The sequence below is a fragment of the Tursiops truncatus genome, chromosome 6 (genome assembly GCF_011762595.2).
Source record: "Tursiops truncatus isolate mTurTru1 chromosome 6, mTurTru1.mat.Y, whole genome shotgun sequence".
Taxonomy (NCBI): Eukaryota; Metazoa; Chordata; class Mammalia; order Artiodactyla; family Delphinidae; genus Tursiops; species Tursiops truncatus.
In genome coordinates this window covers 57,128,799-57,152,663 of record NC_047039.1, presented here as the reverse complement: position 1 = coordinate 57,152,663, position 23,865 = coordinate 57,128,799, and the positions used below count along the sequence as shown (strand labels likewise).

Genomic DNA, 23,865 nt, shown 5'->3' with positions numbered 1-23,865 from the left:
AACTATACATCCCATGTTAATGCTTATTGGATAAAATTGTAGCCACAGTAAACTATGCATGATATAATACTATAATTTCCTGGGAATTTCTTTCAGTAACAGCACAAAAGACTCATATTTGTTTGCTATATTTTTCCAAGAGCAGAGCTGTCTGGAAGCTGTGTCAATAATAATAAAAAACAGCTAACTCTGATTAGGAGCATGCAGGCAACGTTATATCCATATGTGTAAATTTCAAGCCAGGCGTTCATTTCAACCTACTTTTGCTGCCTTACTACTGCTATATTATCCACCAGAAAAATCACAGAACTTGAATTCTTCCAAGTAACTGCCAGACTTGGTCCAAGAAAAGAGAAAAGAAGCCAGTTACGAATTTCATTACTTCCACAATTTTCCTCAAGAGGAACATAATAAGAAAGAACATCAAAAGAAAAAAAAAAAAAAATAAAACCTCATAGTATTGAAGGGATCTTGGTAACCAAGCTTACCACAGGAGTTCCTCTGAAATTACATAGGATAGGACTGACAAGGAGGTCTGAAATGTATTCCAAGGTAAAACAACTTCTTACTGCCTTACCTTTTCCTTTGTTTAGTCTGATTCTAGAGTTATTGTAATTATCGGATTAGTGATTCGTTTTAAAAGCCAACTTTTCAGACTTGAAATAGCTCTGTTAAAACATCTCATATTACAGCACCTGAAGACAAGTGTTCCTGGTTTTGCCAATTCACTAGAAGCCTTCGAACTCGGCATCTTCCCTCCCTCTTCCCTCCGCCCTAAGGCAGCTTTGAAGTTTTAAAAGAACTTCATATATTTAGGAAACAGAGTGATCATCCCAAGGCTCTGAATTTGAGTATGAGGAAAAAGTGCTCACCTCTGGAACACTGCTGCGCAAGACTAAAGATGCGTGGGCATATGCCAGGCAGGAAGGGGTGTCAGAACCCTTTGATGGAAATCCAGTTTCAGAAAGGTACCCAAGCAAAACACAACTAACAATGAAAGTTAATTGCCAGACAGGATTGTCTCCGTAATGGATTGCATCTGCACAGTGGTTTACTGTCCAGTGTTAATTAGCCACAGCCAGGTTGGGACTGCTGCCTGATTCCACTGAGATGCAGCTCATAAGCAGCAACTCTGTCCACAGGTTAGTGTTATCCTCTTGTGACATGGTGCCCACTGTTGGGGGTCTGTCAACAGCACAAAACGCCACAAAAAAAGAGGTGCATGAAGAACTGAAATGGCAGTTCTTATGGGATCAAGCAAAAAAGCACTGAGTTTTACTGTTAGCAAGGGATCAGCTTCAATCAATTAATGATTTAATTACCTAGACTAATTAAGATAATGAACAACAGCAAACCTACAATCAATTCGCTTTATCCAAACTTTCTATTTTGAGGATAGAGCCTTAAGGACAACACTTTTTCTTAGTTGCTGCAGTAAAATTCCTGGATCTATTACAGAACAAATTAAGGGGCTATAATCCTGCACTATTTTAAGCAAAAATATAGGCTCACCTGAACGATTCTTTGGTGACAGAAGGCTGTGAAAAGGTGTTACCTGGATAAGCAGTGGATATTTAACACTGCATCAGCATTGCAGATTTTAAATGGAATTCAGTCTCCCTAAAGCAAGCAATGGACCAAAGACAGAAATGTGTCCCTTTGGCCACCCTGCTTCCGTGATTTGAGTTACTTCAAAGTAAGCATGTAAGAATAGAAAGCTTTTCAAAATCGATGAGAAAATAGCAGTGTTCCCTGATTACACTGTTCTTGGGGAAACTATTCCTTAAATTACTTAGTATAGCTTCATAAAATTTATAGACTTCATAAGAAAGAACTACGAACAAGAAGCAAGCAGTAAGAAGGAGGGGGCACAACCCTGAAGCCAAGAGTAGTCAAAGCTCTAGACATTCTTCCTTTCCACCTTCTAATTCTACTCTGGAATTTAAGGTTTTATAGTCTGATTCCCTAGTTATAATGGGTGTTCCTCAAAGAGACAAAAGACCTCATACTATCTTGTTTAATCATGGTCACTATTATAGCATGATCAGTAATTATCATCTAGAATGAAAAATTTTAAGTAACTCTTTCCCAAAGCAAAAAAAAAAAAAAAAAAAACCTCACCATGCAGACCACAGTGTCATAATCGGTTCCACTCACCTCATCCCTCATTAATTGTGATTTTTCTCTTTCAGAGCAAAGCCAAGTCATAGAGCGGGTTTCCTTGTACAGCGTTTTGTAATTATTAATGCATTACACTTACAGAGTAAATTCAAACTTACCCATGGATGAAAGGTGGTTGGGTTTTATACCTTACAGACTAAGCCAGCTCTGCACCAAGCAAGGGAACTGACTGAGTTTCCAAAAGCCTTCTGAGGCACCTCTGAAATGAAGAGGGGATCTCAACCCAACATAATGGATGCCTGTATGAAATTTACATCTGTTCTTTAATCAGCCAAGCAGTTATTGAGAGCCTACTGAGTGTCAGGCAATGTTCAAATGCTCCTGGAACAGGGAAGAAGGCATCTAGACCCTAATGGGAGGGTATGTGTATACACATACAGGAATACAGGAATCAAAAAGAAAAAAAAAAAAAATGTGTCTAGCATTATAAAATAAGTAAGGGGTGTGAAGGGAGCACAGAATAGGGTTCCTTTAAATTCAGTAGAATGGGGCAAATGATGCCTAACAGAATGTGGCATAGCAATCAGGTCTGTGGTCTCTGAAGTCAGACTATCCAGGTATGAATCAGGGCTTTACCACTGTATTATAAACAGCAACTTACTAAGGACAAGATACTTAACCTCTCTAAATCTGTGATTTACCCTCTCTTATAGTCAAGGATAATAACGGTTTTTAAAGCACAGGTGTGTTGGAATGATTAAATGAGATAACCCCCTCATGCAGCACAGTGCATGCACATTCGAACTGCTCAACACATGTTAGCTCTTTCTAGTACCAATACTAGAAAGTTGTTGCTTTGGGTTTCTTTTGGGGAGGTGTGGGGCAATAGTGGGCATTATGTGCCCCTAGTAATGAGCTTCTTTGCCACCCTTTGCCGGAAAGCACACCTTTGAAAGTCCTGGCTCTCCCAAATGTCCTTGGGCAAATATGTAAATAGCTCATGGTCATTAGCATTAGAATGTAAGAGTTACATCAAGAGAATATCAACATTAAGTTTCATTTCTTATCACAAATGTGTTTTAAAATCAGAATTCACAATTATTCACGTAAATAGAATCTACTTAAATACTGCAGAGAAGTCTTTTATTAAAAAGACTATTTCTGGAGTACCCTTCTAGTTATTAGATGGGGTGATGCTCCTCTCATGAATTACTGAATAAAGTTAATTAGATCTTAAAAAAAAGACTTTATTTCTTACAACTTTACTTGCGAAGGACCTTCTAACATGTGGTGCTCACAGAATTATTCTTAGGATCTCCATCAACTGTATAAAACTAGGCTTAGAGTTAAGACAGAACTGAAAATTCATCTTGGTAAGCATTTTGATCATCAAAGCACATAGCTTTCAAATAACATTTTTAGTTGGTTCAGGGAAATTTTTAAACTCCCCTGTGTTCTTATGTAATTTATACTTGATGTAAAAATGTCTTTATTTTAATGTAAAATATCTCAGTTGCCCAATTCATAATGATTTTAATGTTGTTTCACTCTTTAACTCAACATAATTGATTAAATTGTTGTTAAATACCGTTTTCAAACATTGTAAGAACTCACTACCAATATATATAAGATAATAATATATTTCACCAGCAATATAAAATAATTGTCTTGGTAATTAAGGAAGCTCATTTAGTTCTAGTGCTGGTTTATTCAAACATATAATTACACTATATAACTAACAAGTACTCCTTTTAATGAAATATATAATTATTAAAATATTCCTGAGGGATATAATTGGCATATTATAAATATATTTCTATCATGACTACTTAAAACCTCAGTAAGTGCGCCTTTAAAAAGGTTTAATTAGCATACAGTAAGTCTCGCCTTGAAATGAAATTAAACCCTTAAGAGAAACAACTAATTTGAAGCATAATCTTATATTACCTAAATATAATTACTAAACCAAGCCAAGTAAAAATAATAAAGAAAACCCTAGAGAGCTGATTTACCAGAAATACAATAATCACATGTTTCCAAGCATTAATTCTCAACCCTGATTGCAGAAGAGGACCACCTGGGGAGCTCTGACAAAACCATTAACCCAGGCCCTATCCACAGAAATTGATTCAACTGGTTGGGAGTGGGGCCCAGACATCTGTGTTTTTTGTTATTTCTGAAAGTCCCCAGAACCACTGCACCAGAGACTGATTAAAATTTATTTTTTACCAGTCCGTAAATGTTTATAGCAGCTTTATTCATAATCACTAAATATTTGAAACAACCCAGATGTCCTTCAACTGGTAAATGGATAAACAAACTGTGTATATATACAATGCAATACCACTCAAGCAACCATCTATTGATTCATGCAACAAACATGGATGAATCTTAAGTGCATTTTGCTAAATGAAAAAAGGTGGAAGCCAAAAGGCTACATACATAGTGGGGTGGTGTGAAGGAATTCCTGGGGTAAAACGACTGCTATGTAACTGTAGTGGTGGATATACAACTCTCTGCATCTGTCAAAACTCATGCAACTGTATACCACAAAGAATGGATTTTACTGTACATAAATTTAAAAAAAAAATCAACCAGGAAGTAAGGGGGTAGATGGAATGCAGACTGTGACAAATCAATCTAACTGCCTTACAGATGTATCACGTAACTAGACTGAAGGAGATGGGGAAAGAGCTGTCCTAAGTAATTTGGGAAAATAGTGTTTTGACTGGATACTGTAAAGCTAAGCATAGCCTATAATAACAGCATTTTTCTCGTTCTGAATGAAAAAAAAGTCATTACCAAAAGAGGTTTATATTTTTGTCATTTCTATAGCAAATATTTTGATTTGCTCTTTATCGATTGTGTGGCGGTATTTAATAATAAACAACATAAGATAGTCTTAAAATCTGAAAGGTTTTGTAAAAATCTTTACAGGTGTTATTTTAAGCACTGTTTGTCTTTTTATCTTTTTTTTAGAAGGATGCCGGGCAGTATAGGAATGAAACGATCCCTGAAAGTGGACAGAGATTGAATTGCTTCATGGATCCAGAACAATGGACAGTGACAAAGCCAAGGGCAAAGTGAGCTGAAGGTGCAGCAGTGCTGGGGTAGTCCCAGCAGCAAACAATCAACTTAATCAGACAGCTGATCCTCTAGCTAAGATGCACCTAATTCTACTGTATTGGGTTTATGTTAATAAAATTTGAATATACAAAAACAATACTGATTCCTAAGTATGTCAAAAATGTCAGAATAAATAAATGCATTCTTAGAAACCTATGGGAGTGTGTGTTTTTTATTTAGTTATAAAATAGGACTTGAGAGAATTAAAAGTTAAAGACTTGGGCGGAAAAAAAATCCTCACAACTCCTCCTACATGACTAATAGTCCAGTGCCAGAATTTCAGGTTCATACAAACATCTGATTTAAACTCTCATATCTGGTTTGTTTCGGAACTGAGTGCCCATCTCGTCCAGCTAAAACTTTTATCCACTGCCTCAGACTTGAAGGGCTATGGCTAGAATCACTAAGGCCTTCCCTGTGAGGTCCACAGTAACTCAGTAGCAGACTTCGTATCGGTCAATCTATCAGAATGCTACAGGTAAGAGTATGCTGGTAAATTTACATTGGCCATAACAATGAATGCCTGGCCCTGTGTCTACAGCCTAAGGAAATGTGAGTGGATCAGGTAAAAAGTGGGCCACAAACCTAAAGAGACGGTCTACATAATCCACTTTTTCTTTCCAATTTATTTTGCTTTGTATGAATGGAAATCTGTCGCTTTAGGAGAGGATTTTTGCACCTGAATCACCACTGTCATCAAGAGCAATCACAGATTTTCCAGAGTAACCAGAGTAATTCTGATAAGACCTAAATACAGTCACCTTCACCTTCTTACTTTAATGGCTTACCATTTTCCTTTGCTACAGTCCAATTTTCTCTGGTCCTTTCCAGACACTAGTCAGGCCTCCCTGGCTTCAGGGCCTTGGCACAAGCTGTTTTTCTGTTTGGAGGCTCTTACCATCGCCAACAGGATCTTAACTCACTATTGCTTCCAGGGAACCTGAATTCCCGGCTAGGTTGATTCTCCTCATTATGGGTTCTACGTTCCAGGTGTCTCTCCTTCTAACCCCTTGTTCCATTTATTCCCCTTGCATTTCCTGGGCCATGCCAGGCAAGCTCCTGCCCCAGGGTCTTTGAACTGGCTCCTGCCTAGAATACTAACCCCCACCATGACTAACTTGCCACCTTCTTTCAAACCTGCTTAACTGCCCCCTTCTCAATGAAGCCTACCTTGACCTGACCACCCAATTTTAAATTGTATCCGAATCCCCCGCTTACACTTCAACACACACACACACACACACACACACACACACACAGAGTCCTGATTCCTCTACTCTGGCCTCTGCATAATTTTCAGCCTCCTAGAAGGTGACCTTCATGGTGCAAGATTCTGTTGTTGTTTGGGTCACTGAACAGTGTATCCCAGAAAGCCTAGTATAGGAATATCTCTGGAATGAATGAATGACTTATGGACCATGTAGGCAAAACATTTATAAAGGAGAAAGGGAAGAAGCTCAGACTTCAAGACCTGAACAACATCTGTGAATTACAATGTGAGAGCAAAAAAGATTTCTGGAAGAAAACAGCTTTGTATAAATAGCTTTGTGTAATGAATTAGAAGGCACTGGCAAATAAGCACAGGAGGGAGAAGCAAATCCTGCAGCTACGTCTACTAATTATGAGCCCCTAATCATTGCCAGGTACCTAGCCCACATTATCACAGTTAAGCCCCATGAAACAAGTGCGGGATAAGGTTCTTATCTCTGTTTGACAGATGAAAAAAATCTAAGGTTAGATTAGAAGCTATAGCAGGACGTGGGTTCATCTTGCTTACTATCTAATACCCAGCAACCCGCAATGTGCTGGCAGGTAGTAGGTGTAGAATACATATTAACTGAAGAAAAAAATTATGCTCAGAGAGGTTAATATACTTCCCCAAGACCACACATCTAGTAAATAGCAAAAGACAGGATCTAAGCCCACATATTTTTATTTAGAAGCTAATGCCTTTCCACTATACCATATTTCTTCAGACTAAAATTATAAAACATATACAGACCTACAAAAATGCAGCAGTCCAGCCAACTATATACCACAGTAATTCTTCAGGACATTTCAATATAACAGAAGGAAATAGAAAAAAAACCTGATATTCCTGGTGAATGTCACCCAAATAAATGATCAAGCCACAATCATGCTTCATTTGATCTGTTTATTAATGAAGTGGTGCAAGGTTCATTCTAGAAAGAATTCCATCAAAACGGATAAAGCAAAAACTTTTAGTATCAAATCTGTAGTCTTCCTACAAAGGGAAAGTCATTTTCACAGAAATATCCTATTACCCAGACAGGCCTGTACGAGTAAACTTGTCTGTTTCCACCGAGCTGCTCACTTGGGCAGCGCCCTCCTGAGCACTGGCCTTTGAAATGCTAATTCATTGGCTGAACAACCGTTCAACTGCTCTTTAGCCTTAAACATTCTGAGGCTTCACATTAGGTAGCCAGAGCAGCCCCTGAGACAAAAAGGAGCTCCAGCAACCACGCTGGCCCGACACCAGGGGACAGATGAAATCAGAAGGAGGGAGTGGGAGCCTCTCTCCCCAGACTCAGGCGATGAGGGGCCACCTGAGGTCATTAAACCTGGCCTGCTTAGAATGTACAAAACTGGGGACAGAAGGATTTAAGTAAATAATTCATCATCCCCAACTCACATTCTCCAGAAGTAGCTATACAATTGCAGATAAAGTACTTTAAATTTGCCCTTCTGCTTTATATTTCAGTGTGAGATACCTGGTAATGGAATCCATTCTCTAATTCACTTTCCAGGAACAGAATCAGCCCAAATGTCTGCTGTTGGTGCTTTGTTAAATTTTCTGCTATTGTTAACCACAGAAAGGGTTGCAAAGCGTTGGGATTGAGAAATTTTATTCATTTCAAATTTACAAACTTCTACGGAGACTCTACACAGAGACTGAAAACCTGTGGTCCCACACCAGATCCATCCCAAAGGTGTTTTTCCTTTAGCCTCAGTGTTACTGTTGCTTAATGATTTTTAATTCAAGTAAATATGTGAAAATTAGGGATATTTCACCTATAAGTCTGGACTTCAAGCTTCTCTAGGAAAATCAGAAAATCCTAGACATGCATTCCCGAATGGTAAGAAGAGGCTGGGTCGCTGCTTCTCTCATGAAATCCAGCACAAACTTTCCAAAGAGCTGAACTGCTGCTTCAATAATGAATTTTACTTGACTGGTCACTATGGGCATTGAATTTGCTACCCCTGGCTGTATTCAAGGTCCAGTTTTGGGACAAGGGCACAGAGGCAGGATCGGAAATGAGTAAATACACTTGCCCCCCGGGGCATGGAATGTGAGAATTTTAGACAAACTAAAATTAGAATTTGTCTATTAAGTCTGTCTCAAAGTGATGTATGGCAACTATGCTAACTGTTAGTAGAGACACAAAAACCATAATGAAGTGCATGAGATGTACTGGCAGAGGAGGGATGGGTGGAAGAGAAATACACAAAGAAGTATCTACTCTTCTGGCTACTTCTCCTCTCTAGCTGTTCCTGTATGACTCATTCAGTACTTACCAAGTCCAATCCATCACCAATTCCTGCAAGTTTTTAAACCTCTTAAAATTTTTTTGTATCTGGCCTTTCTTTACCGTATAACCACAGCCGCACTTCAGACCATCATGACCCTCACCCTACTTGCTTTTAGAGCAACTCACCCTCAAGTTCATCCTCTACCCAACTATCAGTGATCTATCAAAAATGCAAGTTGGACCACATTGTTTCCCAGTTTAAAATTTTTCATTGCTTCCCTTGTTAGGTGGTAATGCTGGGCTGGGTTTGAGAACTAACTGAGGGACATGTTTTAAAAACAGCTATGCTTGATCCTTACTTTCATATGTTTTGATTTAAATGCTCAGTGTGCGGCCGAGACAGCTATATTTTATCCCCAAGTGATTCCAAAGTATCATCCGGTTGAGAATCACTGACCTACCAGGCAAGCTCCAAGCTCCTTAGCTTTGCCTTAGTGCCCTCCAGTATGTTTCTGTCACCACCAGCCCTCCTCACGTTCTCTGCAAATTCAACAGTAACCTTATGCATATGTCTACTACTGCACATACCTCCCTACGCTGCAATTATCTCTTTATTGCCTCTCCCACTATTCTGAGAGAAGTGACTTAGCTCAGGCTTCTTGTTACCTATAAGTATCTGGGACACAGTTGGGTCTAAATAAGAGTGGATGGAGATGGCAGAAAAGATGGAGCTGGAAGAGTAGGTAAGATGTGGAATAGCAAAGCTATGCGGTCAGAAAGGGAGAAGGAGAGAATACTAGCAAAGGTGGGAAAACAGAAAGCACTTCCTGAGCTAAGCAGAATGTTGGTGACTGTGCGTTAATGTATGAAAGCTTCTCTTAGGCCACAAAGAGGAGCCTGGTGGCCTGAGTAAATACACCAAAGGGAAGTGAGCCAATTTATTCCCTGCCCAACAGTGGCGTCAGATCCATTTGTTAAACTGCAAACTCTGTAGAGAAAAGAGATACCAGAATACAAGCAATTGTTTTATTATAATTATCATAATATCCTTCCTGTTTCCATCTCTCATTCCAAATCAGTACAATTAAAATGCAAAAAGAATTACGTGTTTTGCAATTGTTAAATGATCTTTTTATATCTCTTCGCTGATGTAGTCTTGATTATTTCAGAAACAGTAGTTCTCCACGGTGGTTTCTGCCACCCAGTTCCAATGATTCATGAGAGGCGGTGGGCCTCTCATCCTTTCCCTTGAGATTTTACTCCATAGTCGAATAGATGTAACCATTACTCATCATCCTTCATATTCAGCCAAGATTTTTGTTTAATCTAATTAGTCCTCCTTCTTCATTCAACTCTAAACAACATCCATCCTTATGAGAATGTAGTTATGCCCTTCCTACTTTTTCGAAAACTTGTGCCTTCTACTAGCTGCCAGGACAAACTGGCAATAGTTGGTAATTTAAATTTTCCCATGTGAGTCAGGGATTCCAATTGCAATCAATTGCAAACCGTCCCCTCTTTGTGCCCAAAGAAGGCCTTTCCATTTGGTGACATCGTGGACCCATAAGCGTTATTTCTGAGCATTGCTGCTGGATCAATGGTGCTTTCTTGTTAGAGTTTTATTTTGCTTTTGATTTATGAGCACTGAGATGGTACAGAGGACATCTATACCAGAAGTACCCATGATGTGATCAAATTCACCATGATGTTTCTGCTTTTGCTTGCCTTTATGAAACCGATATCAGACTTCAATACTCATGATTACAAACCTGTTTCTTCACAGACCCTGTTACAACATTCCCATCAAACGTAACACTTCCCAGCACTTTTTTCTCCATATTTAAGATGTTCATAGCTCCAAATGTCAGGCTCACAGTGCAATGAAAACTATCCCATAGCTAATAAATTATTCATTTGTCAGGAGTTTGCAATTTGAAGTGGCACTAACAGCCAAGTACCTGAAGGACCCCCCAAAGACGTAAAGCACAGTAACATGCAAAGCTTCTTCCACATAAATGCTAAAGGTTAAGTGCTATTAAACTTCTCTGTTTATCAAGAGATGTGCTCCTTGAACTTATTTATTCTAATTAATCTGCTCCCAATAAACATTACTAACAGAGCACCGTGCTAAACGAGGCTAATCAAATGCGGCTCTTTCCTCTAACTAATCTCACCAGGTTAAAACAAGGTCTTCTGCTTATAAACATTCGCCATTCCCCACTATCTGGGGAGAACTTGTGAGTAAGGTCAAAAGTAGGGGTCATCAAGCCATGACCCTCAGCCCAAAGCTGGCTCATTGTAAGGGTTTGTAAATAAAGTTTTATTGGAACATCACCACTCCCAAGCGTTCATGTGTTGTCTGTGGCTGTCTTCTTGTTATAACTCAGAGTTGGAGAGTTGTTACAGAGACTGTGTGGCTCACAAAGTCAAAAATGTTTACTATATGGTCCTTTACAGAAATCATTTGCCAACCTCTGGTTGAAAGGCATGCAAAATGTGGAAAGATTTCAGAATTTTAGCACTAGGCAGGGCTTTAACTGCTGTGTATCAACCTGTTCATCTACCCAAGCGAGGACTGCCTTTAAATGTTTGTTATCTAGAATGTCATCTGTGGTACAGAGCCAGAAGAGAAGAAGGAATAAAGCAACAACAGGTCCAAGGTGGCTCTCAAGCTGGCAGGTGCTTCGTTTTGATGACAATAATCACCATGTGTTCCAGTTATCTATTGCTGTGTTTCACACCACCTCAAAACTTGCTTAAGGCAAACATTTCTCTGCACAGGATTCTGCCTTGCAGGCTTCAGCTGGGCAGCTCTCCTCTTCCCACTTCAGGTCACTCCCGTGACTGGCCATCACGAGGAGGCTGGGCTCTGACTGGGAAGCCAAGATGGCTTCATTCACCTATCGGGCACTTCACCTGGAAGGCTACAAAATGTGTGGGCATTTCTTTCTCTCCACAGGGTCCCTCCAGCAAGATAGCTGGGCACCTTTCTATGATGACTCCAGGTGCCACAGAGTTGAAGTAGAAGCTCCCAGACGTCTAAGGATTAGGTCCAGGACAAGTGCAGCATCACTTCAGCAGCATTCCATTGGTCAAAGCACCTCAAGCAACCAGCCCAAATTCAAGGGGAGGAGAATCCGACTCCACCTTGAGAGGAGCTATAAAATAGTTGGGCTGTGATTTCCAATCCACCAGAATATGACTAAGAGGATTGATGGTCACATCATGATTATGGTGATAAAATCTTACTGCCGACAATTTCAAATGAAACTGATGGATAAGAGCAAGAAGGCAGCCTAATGAAATATGAAAATCATTTCATAATAAAACACTAGTTGCACAGAATGCAAACATTTACAAATTGATAGTATTTTCTTCTTTTTTTTTTAAACTGAAACACGACAAAAGACTTTCTAAAAGTCATTCAATGCTTCTCTAATTCTTACACAATGTATAAACTGTGGATATGGTATAATCTTTCTTCTGTGATTCTGAAGCCTCACTCTGCTATTAATGAAGTTCCAGCACAATACAATGGAAATGGACCTCTGGCACCTGCCATGGTGGTGGCATCGTTTTGGCCCTTTGTCCAGGTTTCCGGCCACTATGCATTTTGAGCTCTTGTGCCTGCTCTTTTCAACTGTTCTGCCTCTTCCCTGGACAGGAGTCAAAAGAGCTGAGTTCTAGGGTCTTCTCCATCACCTGCTCACCTTTTTGCTCCAGGCAGGTCATCTGCTCTGACCCTTGGTTTCTTTTATCTGACAAGTGCAGATGATAAAATGTATCCTCCCTACTCCTAGAGTATTCAGGAACAAGTTAGATTAAAGATATAAAATGTTTAAAAATTATACAGGGGAAGGTATTATCATGATCATTGCTATGAGATAAAATTGGATTTTATTGCTAAAATAAAAATAAAATAAAAAATAATATCTTAAAATTAATATACTGTTAAATACACTGTTGATATAATAACAATGGCTAAGATTTATTTAGCGCTTACTATGTGTGAGGCATACTTCTAAGCACCTTACATTGGTTAATAGTTAATCTTCCCCTGTGTCCACATGTCCGTTCTCTACGTCTGTGTCTCTATCCCTGCCCTGGAAGTAGGTTCATCTGTACCATTTTTCTAGATTCCACATATATGAGTTAATATAGGATATTTGTTTTCCTCTTTCTGACTTACTTCACTCTGTATGACATACTCTAGGTCTATACACGTCTCTATAAATGACCCAGTTTGAGCTATCCTTTTTATGGCTGAGTAATATTCCATTGTATATATGTACCACATCTTCTTTATCCATTCATCTGTCATTGGACATGGAGGGAATACATGTATACATATAGCTGACCCACTTCATTGTACAGCAGAAACTAACACAACATTGTGAAGCAATTATACTCCATTAAAAAAAAAAAGATAGTTAATCTTTATAGCAACCCTACAATTATTATGCCAGACAACAAAACTGAGACAAAGAAATTAGGAAATCTGTTTCTGGTTAAACAGATATTAAACAGAAATATGATTTAGCTTTTTCAATTTGCATAGCTGATCTTAAGAACTTACAAAAGGCCTATTGTATTTCTGATAAAATTTCCCCCTTTTGTTAGAAGGGCGGAATCTCCCTCTTCTAATCTCTGTACCAGCATTCTGTACCAGAGCTTACACACTGTTAGTGTTCTTAACCACGGGTACCTTTGCCCCCCAGGGGACATTTAGCAATGTCTGAAGACGTTTTGGTTGTCACAACTGGGTGCTAGAGTGTTACTGGGTATAAGCCAGGGATGTTGCTACACGTCCTACAACACTCAGGGCGGTCCCCATAGAACACAAAGAATTACCCAGCCCAAAATGTCAATAGTGTTAAGCTTGACAAACCCTGGGCTACATTGATGGCATAAACGTAGTAAGGAGAGATTTCACTGAGTTCAGCCTGTAAGTTATAACAGTAATCTATGATATGTATGCTTTTTTGTTATGTTTTGTTTATTGCTGCTCAAAGGTATATATTGCTTCATTCCTTGAACCGAAAATCATCTCAATAGGTGAAAATGCTAGATAATTGATTTCTACGTATACCTCAGGCATTATGGTTTATACAGTGGGATAAAGATGAACCTTTACTGAATACCTGCCATGCATCAGGCACTCACAGCACTTTACATATAGGATTTCACTTAAATCTCACAGCAACTTGTAAGAGCTATAAGCATCCCCAAAGAGTCAGAAGAATTTAAGCCAAATCTGGTTGCTAACCCCATGTACTATTTTAGAGAAAACACATTTAAGTTATGGTTTAATAATCCTTATGTTATGTATTACCCTACAACCCCACTGGGCTTAAAACTAAGTCCAAATATGTTAAATCACATAAGCGATAGTTTTTCCTCCAAATAAAAGAGGTTTACCAGGAAAAAGTTTATGAAAATTATTTCATCTATATAGAGGATATACTTTCCATATAGGAATCACTTAGGAATCCTATTTCTATAATCTTGACTAAATGGAAGCATACAGAGGAAAGCCCTATTCAAGCTCCCTTCTTCTCTACAAATGTATGTTGGCCATCGCCTTCCAGTTACAACTCTGCTTTTCATTTGTCCTCTCCAGCTATGGATACTGATGAAATGAAGTGTAGACTTAATTTTATGTTGTCAATGTAGAAATATCATCTACTATAAAAGAAAAGGAAATCTGGCCAGGCTAAAGAGCTAAAAGCAGATATTCTTGCTTTTGTTAACCAAAGCCTTTAGTGTTCAAAGTCTATATTGGATGGTACAAAGGAAATTTCAGTCAAGCGGTTTAGAAAATGAATTTATAACCTGATCAGAGATTGTACCAACCCTTCAAAGAACTATTTGAGAAAGAAATATTAACTTTGTCCCAGTAGAGGAGAGTGGTGCCCAACTCAAGTTTCATAGGTAGATATCCCAAGAATAGATCTGTTTCCCTACATACTGGCTGAGCAATCCAACTCCTTCCAAGGCCTACAGGGCCACATGGTTTAGCCACTTCCTGCTCTCTTAGCTATGTCTTCCCACTCACTATGCTTCAGTCTCCTAGGCCTTATTTTGTCCTTTGAACACACTAGTCTTCTTTCCTTAAGGCTTTTGTGAATCACTGTTCTATCCACCTGGATGCACTGAACTCCACTTCTTCATGGCTGGTGCTGTCCCATCGCTCAGCTTAAGTGTTGGGTCTCACTAAGCAACACCTTCCTTGATATAAAATGAAGGAATGCCCTGTCCCCTCCCCTAACATCCCCCCCGTGCTCTCACAGAACATCACCCTGTTTTATTATCTCTGCAGCATTCATAACTATCAAAGCCACACTGTTCATTTATCTTTTGTCCATAACCTTGTCTTGCTGCATGTTTCTTCCCTCCCCGCCCAGCCGCACTCCAACTAGAATGGAAATTCTGTGGTAACACGAATCAGGATCTGGCTCATTTGGGGCACACAGTAGTCATTTACTGAATGAAGTATTACTTTTAAATTAAATGTTGTGATTTAAATTTACTTTTAAAGGATACATATGGACATTAAAGAGGTGTCTGTAGCAACCTGAAATCACTACAGCTGAAAGCAATGAATGCCTTCCCTGCTCTTTTTTAGAATATTAACACCTTTATTAACAGGTGGTTGCAGTTTGTTAATTTCTTTGAAAAATCAAGTTGTAAACTTTTGTTACCCATTAAAATGAGGTTCTTAAGAAACCTGACCAGATATAAAACAATTTAAAAATCTTTAAAGGTGTATTGAGAAAAAGCAGGTTTTTATTTTTTTTAACACATTTGTCATTACCAAAAAGATCTGTCTTTAGGTAAAAAAACATTTAAAAATCCCATGCTGCATAAATAATACAGATAGTTCCAGTGATCTGGTCAATGGGCAAAAAGCAGCACTTAAGGTCTGCCCTTTTAATGGTAGACAAACAACAGCAATTTATTTTTCTCTCACTCCTTTATAAGCAACTTGAATACAGCAAAAACAACAACTAAGAAAGAAAAGAAAAACTACTAGAATATATTAAGTTTAATTGGCTCGTTATACTTTCTGTGCTTATAGCTCAAAAGTAATGTATTGTGTGCTATTTTTAATCTGAAGATATAAGTGCTTAGTGTATTTTAATGTCTCATTGAATAAATGTAGTATAAAACAATTATCACAACACTATGTTGTGATTATGCAAAATCCATCACACCTCGTAGAGTGAATTTAAAACTTTCATTGGAGAACAGAAACTAAATTGAAATACCCATTCTAGTAAGGTTTTAAACTTCATTCACATTTTTAAACGGATTCTGGATTCCACAGTACTTTTTTTTTTACAAATATATTAACATAAAGGTAAGTTTTAAAAAATTACCTGAACAAACAAAAAGAGAAATCATAAGAATGAGCAGTGATATACTTCTGGAAAAAAATGACATGTTAAAAATAAAAAGTTACATGTTCCTCATTAGCTTGGCTTTCTCTTTCACTCAGAATTATAATAATCTGTAGGTAGTTCAGGTTTTAGGAGACTGTAGCTCAATAAAAGTCAACTAACATAATTTCTTAAGTTTCAAGGCAGTCTGGCCTTCCTAACCTCCATCACTCTTCTCCCCTGTTCCCCTTCTTTTCCTTAACATTCAACTAGACCCTTAAAAGATCTCAAGGCCACTCTGGCTGGCCTGGCTTCAGAGCATTTCTCTACCCTGCTACCACACAGATGTTTTTTTACATCTCTGCTGTCACTCCCCCAGTTGTCCTTAGAATAAAAACCAAGACCTTGAACAAGTTCTAAAGCCTTGCATTAGATGGTCCTGCTTACTTGTCTATCCTTATTTGATTAATTCCTCCTTCTCAGCACCTGCGATGCAGTCACATCCATTCTTTCAGTCACCAGAACACACTAGGTTATCCTGTCTTGCAGTATAAGAGCATGTTCTTTCTTGAACCCTAACGGCTCTTTCAGGGGTAGTTTAGTTAATGTCTATTCATCCATCAGGTGCTAGCTCAAAAATCATTCCCTCAGAGCTATACATGTGATCTAACTTAACAGAACTACACGTTTACAAAAATGTATTGATGTAAAAGCTAGTAAAATCTGTAGTTAGTCAATAGTATCATACTAATATTGATTTCCTGATGTTGATAATGTAATGTTATTACATAATATATCATTACTGGGGAAATATGGGTGAAAGGTACTTGGGAAATTCCTGTACAATTTTTACTTCTTTCAAGTCTAAAATTATTTCACAATAAACAAGAAATAAATTGCTCCTTCATAACGTTTTTTATTGCTCTTCTGAATAGTTGAGACACTAACCTCCCTATTCTCTTCCCTCAAAACATTTATCACAGTTAGAAAGTATGAACGTTTTGAGATTAATGTTAAATATTTGTCTATCCCGCTCGAGTTTAAGCCCTCTAGGGGCAGGGATCATATCTCTTTATCTCACCATTGTATATCCAGTAGTTACCTCAATGCTTGACACAGGAAATGTGTCCAATAAACACTTACTAGAGGGAGTATTAAATACACAAATGTGTCAATCAGTCAATGCCCTTTGGAGGCATAATTGCATACATAATGATACATGTTTACATTTTTAAAAGATACTGCTCAAATCATAAAGTTAATGGGATCATCAATGTCCACAGAGATCTAAACATGGATGCTTCTAATTTGGAAATGATGCAAGCTGATGAGAAAAAAGCAAAAGCACAACTTTTAGTGAACATTTAATCCTATTATTCAAAATGCGAGTTCTCTAATCCTTATGATAACCATATCAAGTGTGTGCCATTTTCCATCTTCATTTTACAGATGAGAGGCACATAGAGATTTGTAACTTGCACATGGTCAGAACACCTATACTGCAGAGGCAGGATCTGAACATGGGTACAAGTCCATATTCTTAAGCGCTACTTCCTGCCTGGAGATAAAATCTGAGAATATTGCTTGAGAGAGTTCTGAAAAGTAAGCTATGAATTCTGAAAGTAGATTACAAGCTGGTGTGGGACCACACTTTTTTAAATCTTTATATCCCTACCATTATGCACAAAGCTTTCCATGTAGCAGGGACACGTGATCATACACACACACACACACACACACACACACACACACACACACACACACACACTGGTTACTGGTTTCACGAATGAATAAATAAATCTAAAGCAAACTGAGGAAAAGAGAAAAAGCAAAATTATAAGTAAGAGAATTGGTTTCCACCCGATCACTAGTACTTCTCTCTTTGATTCTTTATTTCAAGTTGGACACTGGTTGGGGGTTTTCTGAATTTACTGAAGCAGGACAACATAGGCAGAAGAGGGCGGGCTCCCAACCAAGTCAGACTTACTCGAAATGAATCAGGTAAATAGCAGCTACGTCAGGAAAATTGAAGAAACTAAGAATATGATAGGAAAGAAACGAGGAAATCATAGAACAGTATAATCAAATATCACCAGGCTATTAGCAATAACAAGAAGTAATTCACCGATATTTCAGATATTGTTCTATCCTTCAAGCTTAGGGCCCTCATCGCAAACAGAGATCAGAGATAACAAATATATCATACTTTGGTTTTTCTTAGAAAAAGCAAGTCCCTCTACACACAATAAAATGCTTTGAAGTGTACACATGTGTTGATTATGTGACATATTCTTAACCTTACTAGATAGGTACAGCTCTGCTGGGAGCAATTAATTCAGAAAGCTACAGAAAACTCTGCAATGGGACCAAAGGATCAGTAAAATAGCTGGAATATTTTTCTTGCTGCAGACAGCTGGATTCTGCTAATTTTGCTACTTTAAAGTGAGGGGAGGAAGGAGGAGGGAGCAGTAAGGTTTTTATTTTGCCACACCTCTGTAAATTCAGATAAAAGGAAAACAAGGAAGGCATTGATAAGCATGGAAAAATGAACTGGCTTTCTTCCTGCTCTCCTCAATGAGCACATCTATTCTAACTGGCCTGAAGGAACCAGAACACTTTTCATTCAGGTGACATATACCAAAGAGAATCTAACCAGACAGCTGGATTAAGCAGCAGTTTACCTTTTCATTTTTAAATAGCTTTATTGGAGTATGATTCACACACATACAGATCACCCATTTAAAGTGTCCAATTCAATGGTATTTAGTATGTTTGTACCCAGTTAGTACCATCACCCCAATCTCATTTTAGAACATTTCGTTTTCATCATCCCAAGCAATTTACCTTTTAAAAGTTGATTGAATAGTCTGTGATCTAAGTACATACATACATATGTGAATACATACATCACACATACCTAAACACCCGTAATCTAAAAAAGAAAAACTAAAGGACATTTTTGATGATCTATGAATGTTCTCATTGTGAAATGGCCCTGTCTACTGGGAGGAATACATTTTGATGACATAAGAAAGATAGTCTTTCCATTCCTAACTTCATTTTGGAGGTCTAACTTCTTGACAGGCTGCTTCTTGGAAGTGATTATGGCAGAATGCAAAAGGAATCATTTGCCCTGCCCTTCAATCAATCTAATAATTTTCCTTTTCTTTAATTTTGTTTTCTGAAGAATAATTTCTGGCCATAGCAAAAGCCACTCACTTTCTTCCTTACCTTGTTTACCTCCATCTCCAGCCTACTGGACCAGTGTCCCATGTGTTTCTGTATGTGCTTACAATAAACATCTATAGCTCCTCCCTCAGGGCAGCTCAAGAAAATTCACTACAGGAAGCAACAAAACAGGAAGATGGAAACGCTTTCCATTATCCATTAGACCCAAGAAAATTAACTTTAAATTGGTTATTTCCTAAGCTTGAAAAAGCAGATATGCTTCATATTATTCCCTCTTCGTCTTCAGATTAACTCCTGGGACAAGAGTTTATAAGAATCTCCTATGTGTAGAACTTTTTATACGGAAGCAAGCTGGGGACTTTAACACGCTGCAGGAAAATATGGTTTATCAACTGTCCAAATTTTGATGATCTGTATCAAATTAAATAATGTTAGCACAGTACCTAAACTCAAGTACTCAATAAAAATGTTGGCTGAATGTTTTTGAATAATGATAGATAACATTTATTAAATATCTACCATGTGTTATCTGCTGATCTGTGTTTTACATTAACTCATTTAGTCCTCATAAAACCCAAGAGTAGGCCCTACACTATACCATCACCATCATCACTCATCACCCACATTTTTAAGATAGGAAAACTCAGAGAAAGAGCATGAGGCATCATGCTCCAGATTACAAAAACACAGCCAGAATTTAAAACCAGACTCTGCTTTCAGAGCTTACTTTATTAACCATTACCCTATGCTGCCCACCAGAAAACAAGTAAGGGAAAAATGGTTAACTTACAACATTGATGTCAGTCTGCTCTCTAATGCCAAAGAAATAAAGTTCCATTGGATAGAGTGATATACTACCAGAGGGGGAATAAAAGAAACCTAATTGCTTTCACATAGGGCAGAAATATAGTGAGTAGATGGGGACTACAGCGAGGTTCCTTCACAATAAGGATGGAAAATGAGGGTGTGTTCACCATCTGAGACAGAAAAATGGCAAAAAGCAACAGAAAAAGGATGAACTCAACCATTTTAGGAATTCAACTATCAAGAGCTGTGTTTATAATGAAGATCCAGTAAACACTCAGGTCCAATGACAGTGGCCAAAAAGCATAAACTCAGGTCTAGAATGTAAGTGATGTCATCATAGTGAAACCAGTTTGATAAAAGAATGTACTAACAGCAGATTCTTGGCCTGTATTTAGTTGAAAAAAAAGAAAAGAAAAGAAAAGAAAAAGGACTGGTAAATAGCAAACTAAAGCTACATAAAATTACCAGAAACTATCACGAAAACTCAGTCAAAAGAAAAATATTGGGCTTCCCTGGTGGCGCAGTGGTTGAGGGTCTGCCTGCCGACGCAGGGGACACGAGTTCGTGCCCCGGTCCAGGAAGATCCCACATGCCGCGGAGCGGCTGGGCCCGTGAGCCAGGGACGCTGAGCCTGCACGTCCGGAGCCTGTGCTCCACAACGGGAGAGGCCACAGCAGTGAGAGGCCCACGTACCGCAAAAAAAAAAATTACCCCAGGATTATATTAATATAATACAATCTAAATTCATCTAGAATTTGCATGCACAGCATCACTGAATTGACCTCAGTCAAACCACTATGGAAAACTGGTTAGCCTGGCACGAGGAAGGGCTACTCCTAGCGTTCAAACTGAAGTCACACTTGACTCCTCCCCGGGACCACAGCTCTACCATGTGTATGTGCATTCAAGAAGCAATGAGTGACATCATTTCGAGCACTCCAGACTTAGGAACAAAAAGAAATAGGATCCATGCACACATCTAGCCTTTTGAAATAATAGTGGAGATCGGCAGGGCACTTCAAATGGGCAATGGCAAAGACTATAATTTTCTGCTAAAGGGATATTATCACAATTTTTCAACCTGGGTTTGAACCAAGGTTCGTGAGAGCTCTTCTACCTAATGCGACTTCACACCAGCACTTTTCTATGGTGTTCCACACAGCGGATTGTAAGCCTCACTCCTCAGCTCTGCAGAGTTAATCGTTTCAAGAGGCAGTGAGCTGAACACACTAAGTTAACATGGCACCCTAGAGTGGCTTCTTCCCACTCCCCACCTGCATATCATCCTCTTCTTCAAAAGAGAGCAACATTAAAAAAAAAAAATATTCCCATAGTTCTTGAGTGGCTAAGCTACTATTAAAGTCTGAAACATAACTCCTGATCCCTTGTATGAATACAAAATACAGTTAGGTAAAAGAAAAAATATATATATATGGCTAGATGTGCTAATGAAAGTGTAGGGAAACAAATCAGTGACCCAGTTGATACAAGCCTGAGAGATATCATCTTTCTATGATGGTGAAGAAATCAAATTTTTCTTCAGTGCTACTTGTATCTTGATTTTTTTAGGGTTTTAAGAGAAGTTAATGGCACAATTTAATGGGTTACAATCTAAATCCTATTTCATCAATTGTTCTTTAAACATTCTTAGTGGCTAAAATCATATCTCAGACCCTACCATGTGCTTTCATGTACCAGGAATATCCTCGAGTACATTACTAAGGGATGTTCTTTCTTCTTTTAAAATGTACCTTAAAAAATATGGCTAATTTTTCCTCTTTCCCCAGGAATGCTCAGGTTACGTATGCTATTCAGCAATGCCAAATGAATCTGTTAAAGGGAAAATATCCTGGAGTAAGGTTGAGGAGATAGGGCAAAACCAAACAAAATTGATTTGGCAAAGAAGAAGCCTCTCCCTCTTTGTAGCTGCTAAGGGAAAAGTGAGAGAGAAGGGATTCTTTTCCAGGTTACATCTTGAGGTTGAAAACTGCTATCATGTAAATATATAACATGGTAAATATCTTAATTTAACTAACAATCGCTAATTCACTCAGGCCTTTGTTATTTCTTGCTTAAGACTCTATTGGATAAGAAATGGATGAAAGAGTAGAAGAGAAAGACAGAGAAGGGGACGAGCAAGAGGAGGAGGAGCAGGTGATGATCATTTATCGTCTAGATTGTTTTTAAACCATAATTTTAAATTTTAGGGCTTCCCTGGTGGCACAGTGGTTAAGAATCCACCTGCCACTGCAGGGGACACGGGTTCTAGCTCTGATCCGGGAAGATCCCACATGCCACAGAGCAACTAAGCCCACGCGCCACAACTACTGAGCCTTCGCACCGTAACTAGTGAAGCCCACACATCTAGAGCCCACGCTCTGCAACAAGAGAAGCCACCGCAACAAGAAGCCCGTGCACCGCAACGAAGAGTAGCCCCCGCTCGCCGCAACTAGAGAAAGCCCGCGCGCAGCAATGAAGACCCAAAGCAGCCAAAAATAAATAAAAATAAAATTAATTAATTTTTTTTAAAAAAATACACATAATTTAAACGTTTAAAAGTACTTGTTCCTCAATGCTTGATATCTGTCTGCCACTTTCCACCAGAGAATTAAGCAAAAGCAAAGCTTCTCAGTAAGAGAATATGCTTACTCATCTGGAAGGATAACTTCATGAATATATGATAATTAGATCTAATAACTTTAAGAAAATCCCTAACTGAGATCTGATATTAAAGTCAGGTCCCACGGCCTTAATATGCTTTTGCCGAAAGCTAACAATTGTAAAACAACTTACTTTTTCACTCTAGCCAAAACTGAAAAATAAAGCCATATGCCTGATTTCTTTAAAACACTAAATTTAGATTTCAACTTTAAAATACATTTTGACATAAACGGCTTTTAACACAAGCATCTTTCATTTGGGTCTTTTCCCAGTTAATTATTTGCTGGCATTGTACTCGAAATTCCTTGGCTTCACCTTAAACCCACACTCCCAAGTGCTAATTAGGAGACTATATACATTATTAACCAGAAAATGTTGTGCTTAAAACATGCATGTTCCATATGTATCCTATTATTAACAGTATTCTTTTCACTCCTGGAAAGCTCTCTTTAAAAAATAGAGCCCTATTTAAACAAAGAAATGGGCTGCCATTGAGGAAATTCTTGTTGAAATGCAATTAACAGGTAAGGGCCAACATGACACAGGATCCTTGTCTTCGAAACATCTTTAACATGAATCAAATTTAATCTCACTGAAATAGTCAGTGGAGGGAAAAGGTAATGACTGCAGACGTTACACATTTTAATAGTACCAAGGGGACTCCCGAAGAGAATGGCTGACTCTCATATGAGTTAAACCATTACTCGGGACCAGACGTGTTGGTAACTACAAGCCAGAGACATGCCTTTTTCCAGTACTGCCTCTTCCAAAAAATCCAAAGGACAGATGGGAAAAGAAACGTATGTAAACAAGGTAGGCCTAATGATTTCCTAATTACAAAGGAGATGGGATCTTCTCATTAATTGGCAAGCTGATTGACCACAATCTCAGTTTCACAAATTGAGTCCAATAATCCAAACTTTGGGGTCTGTACTCCACAGAATTCTCCTCACACTTCCACACCCTTCATCCAGCCACAAAGTTGTCAGTTCTGCTTGATTTCTTTGAATACTGTACTCCACGACAGCTGTCGGAAACGGTACATTAGAACAGCTGCTGTGACAGCTACAAGGGCTTGGAAGTTTAATTGG

The 23,865-nt window shown here is 38.5% G+C and overlaps 1 protein-coding gene across 1 annotated transcript in view; it reads right to left on the bottom strand.

The window, feature by feature from the left end:
• Positions 1-23,865, bottom strand: part of PTPRD (protein tyrosine phosphatase receptor type D) — a 2,130,336-nt gene that overhangs the window by 392,235 nt on the left and 1,714,236 nt on the right. The window lies entirely within an intron of this gene.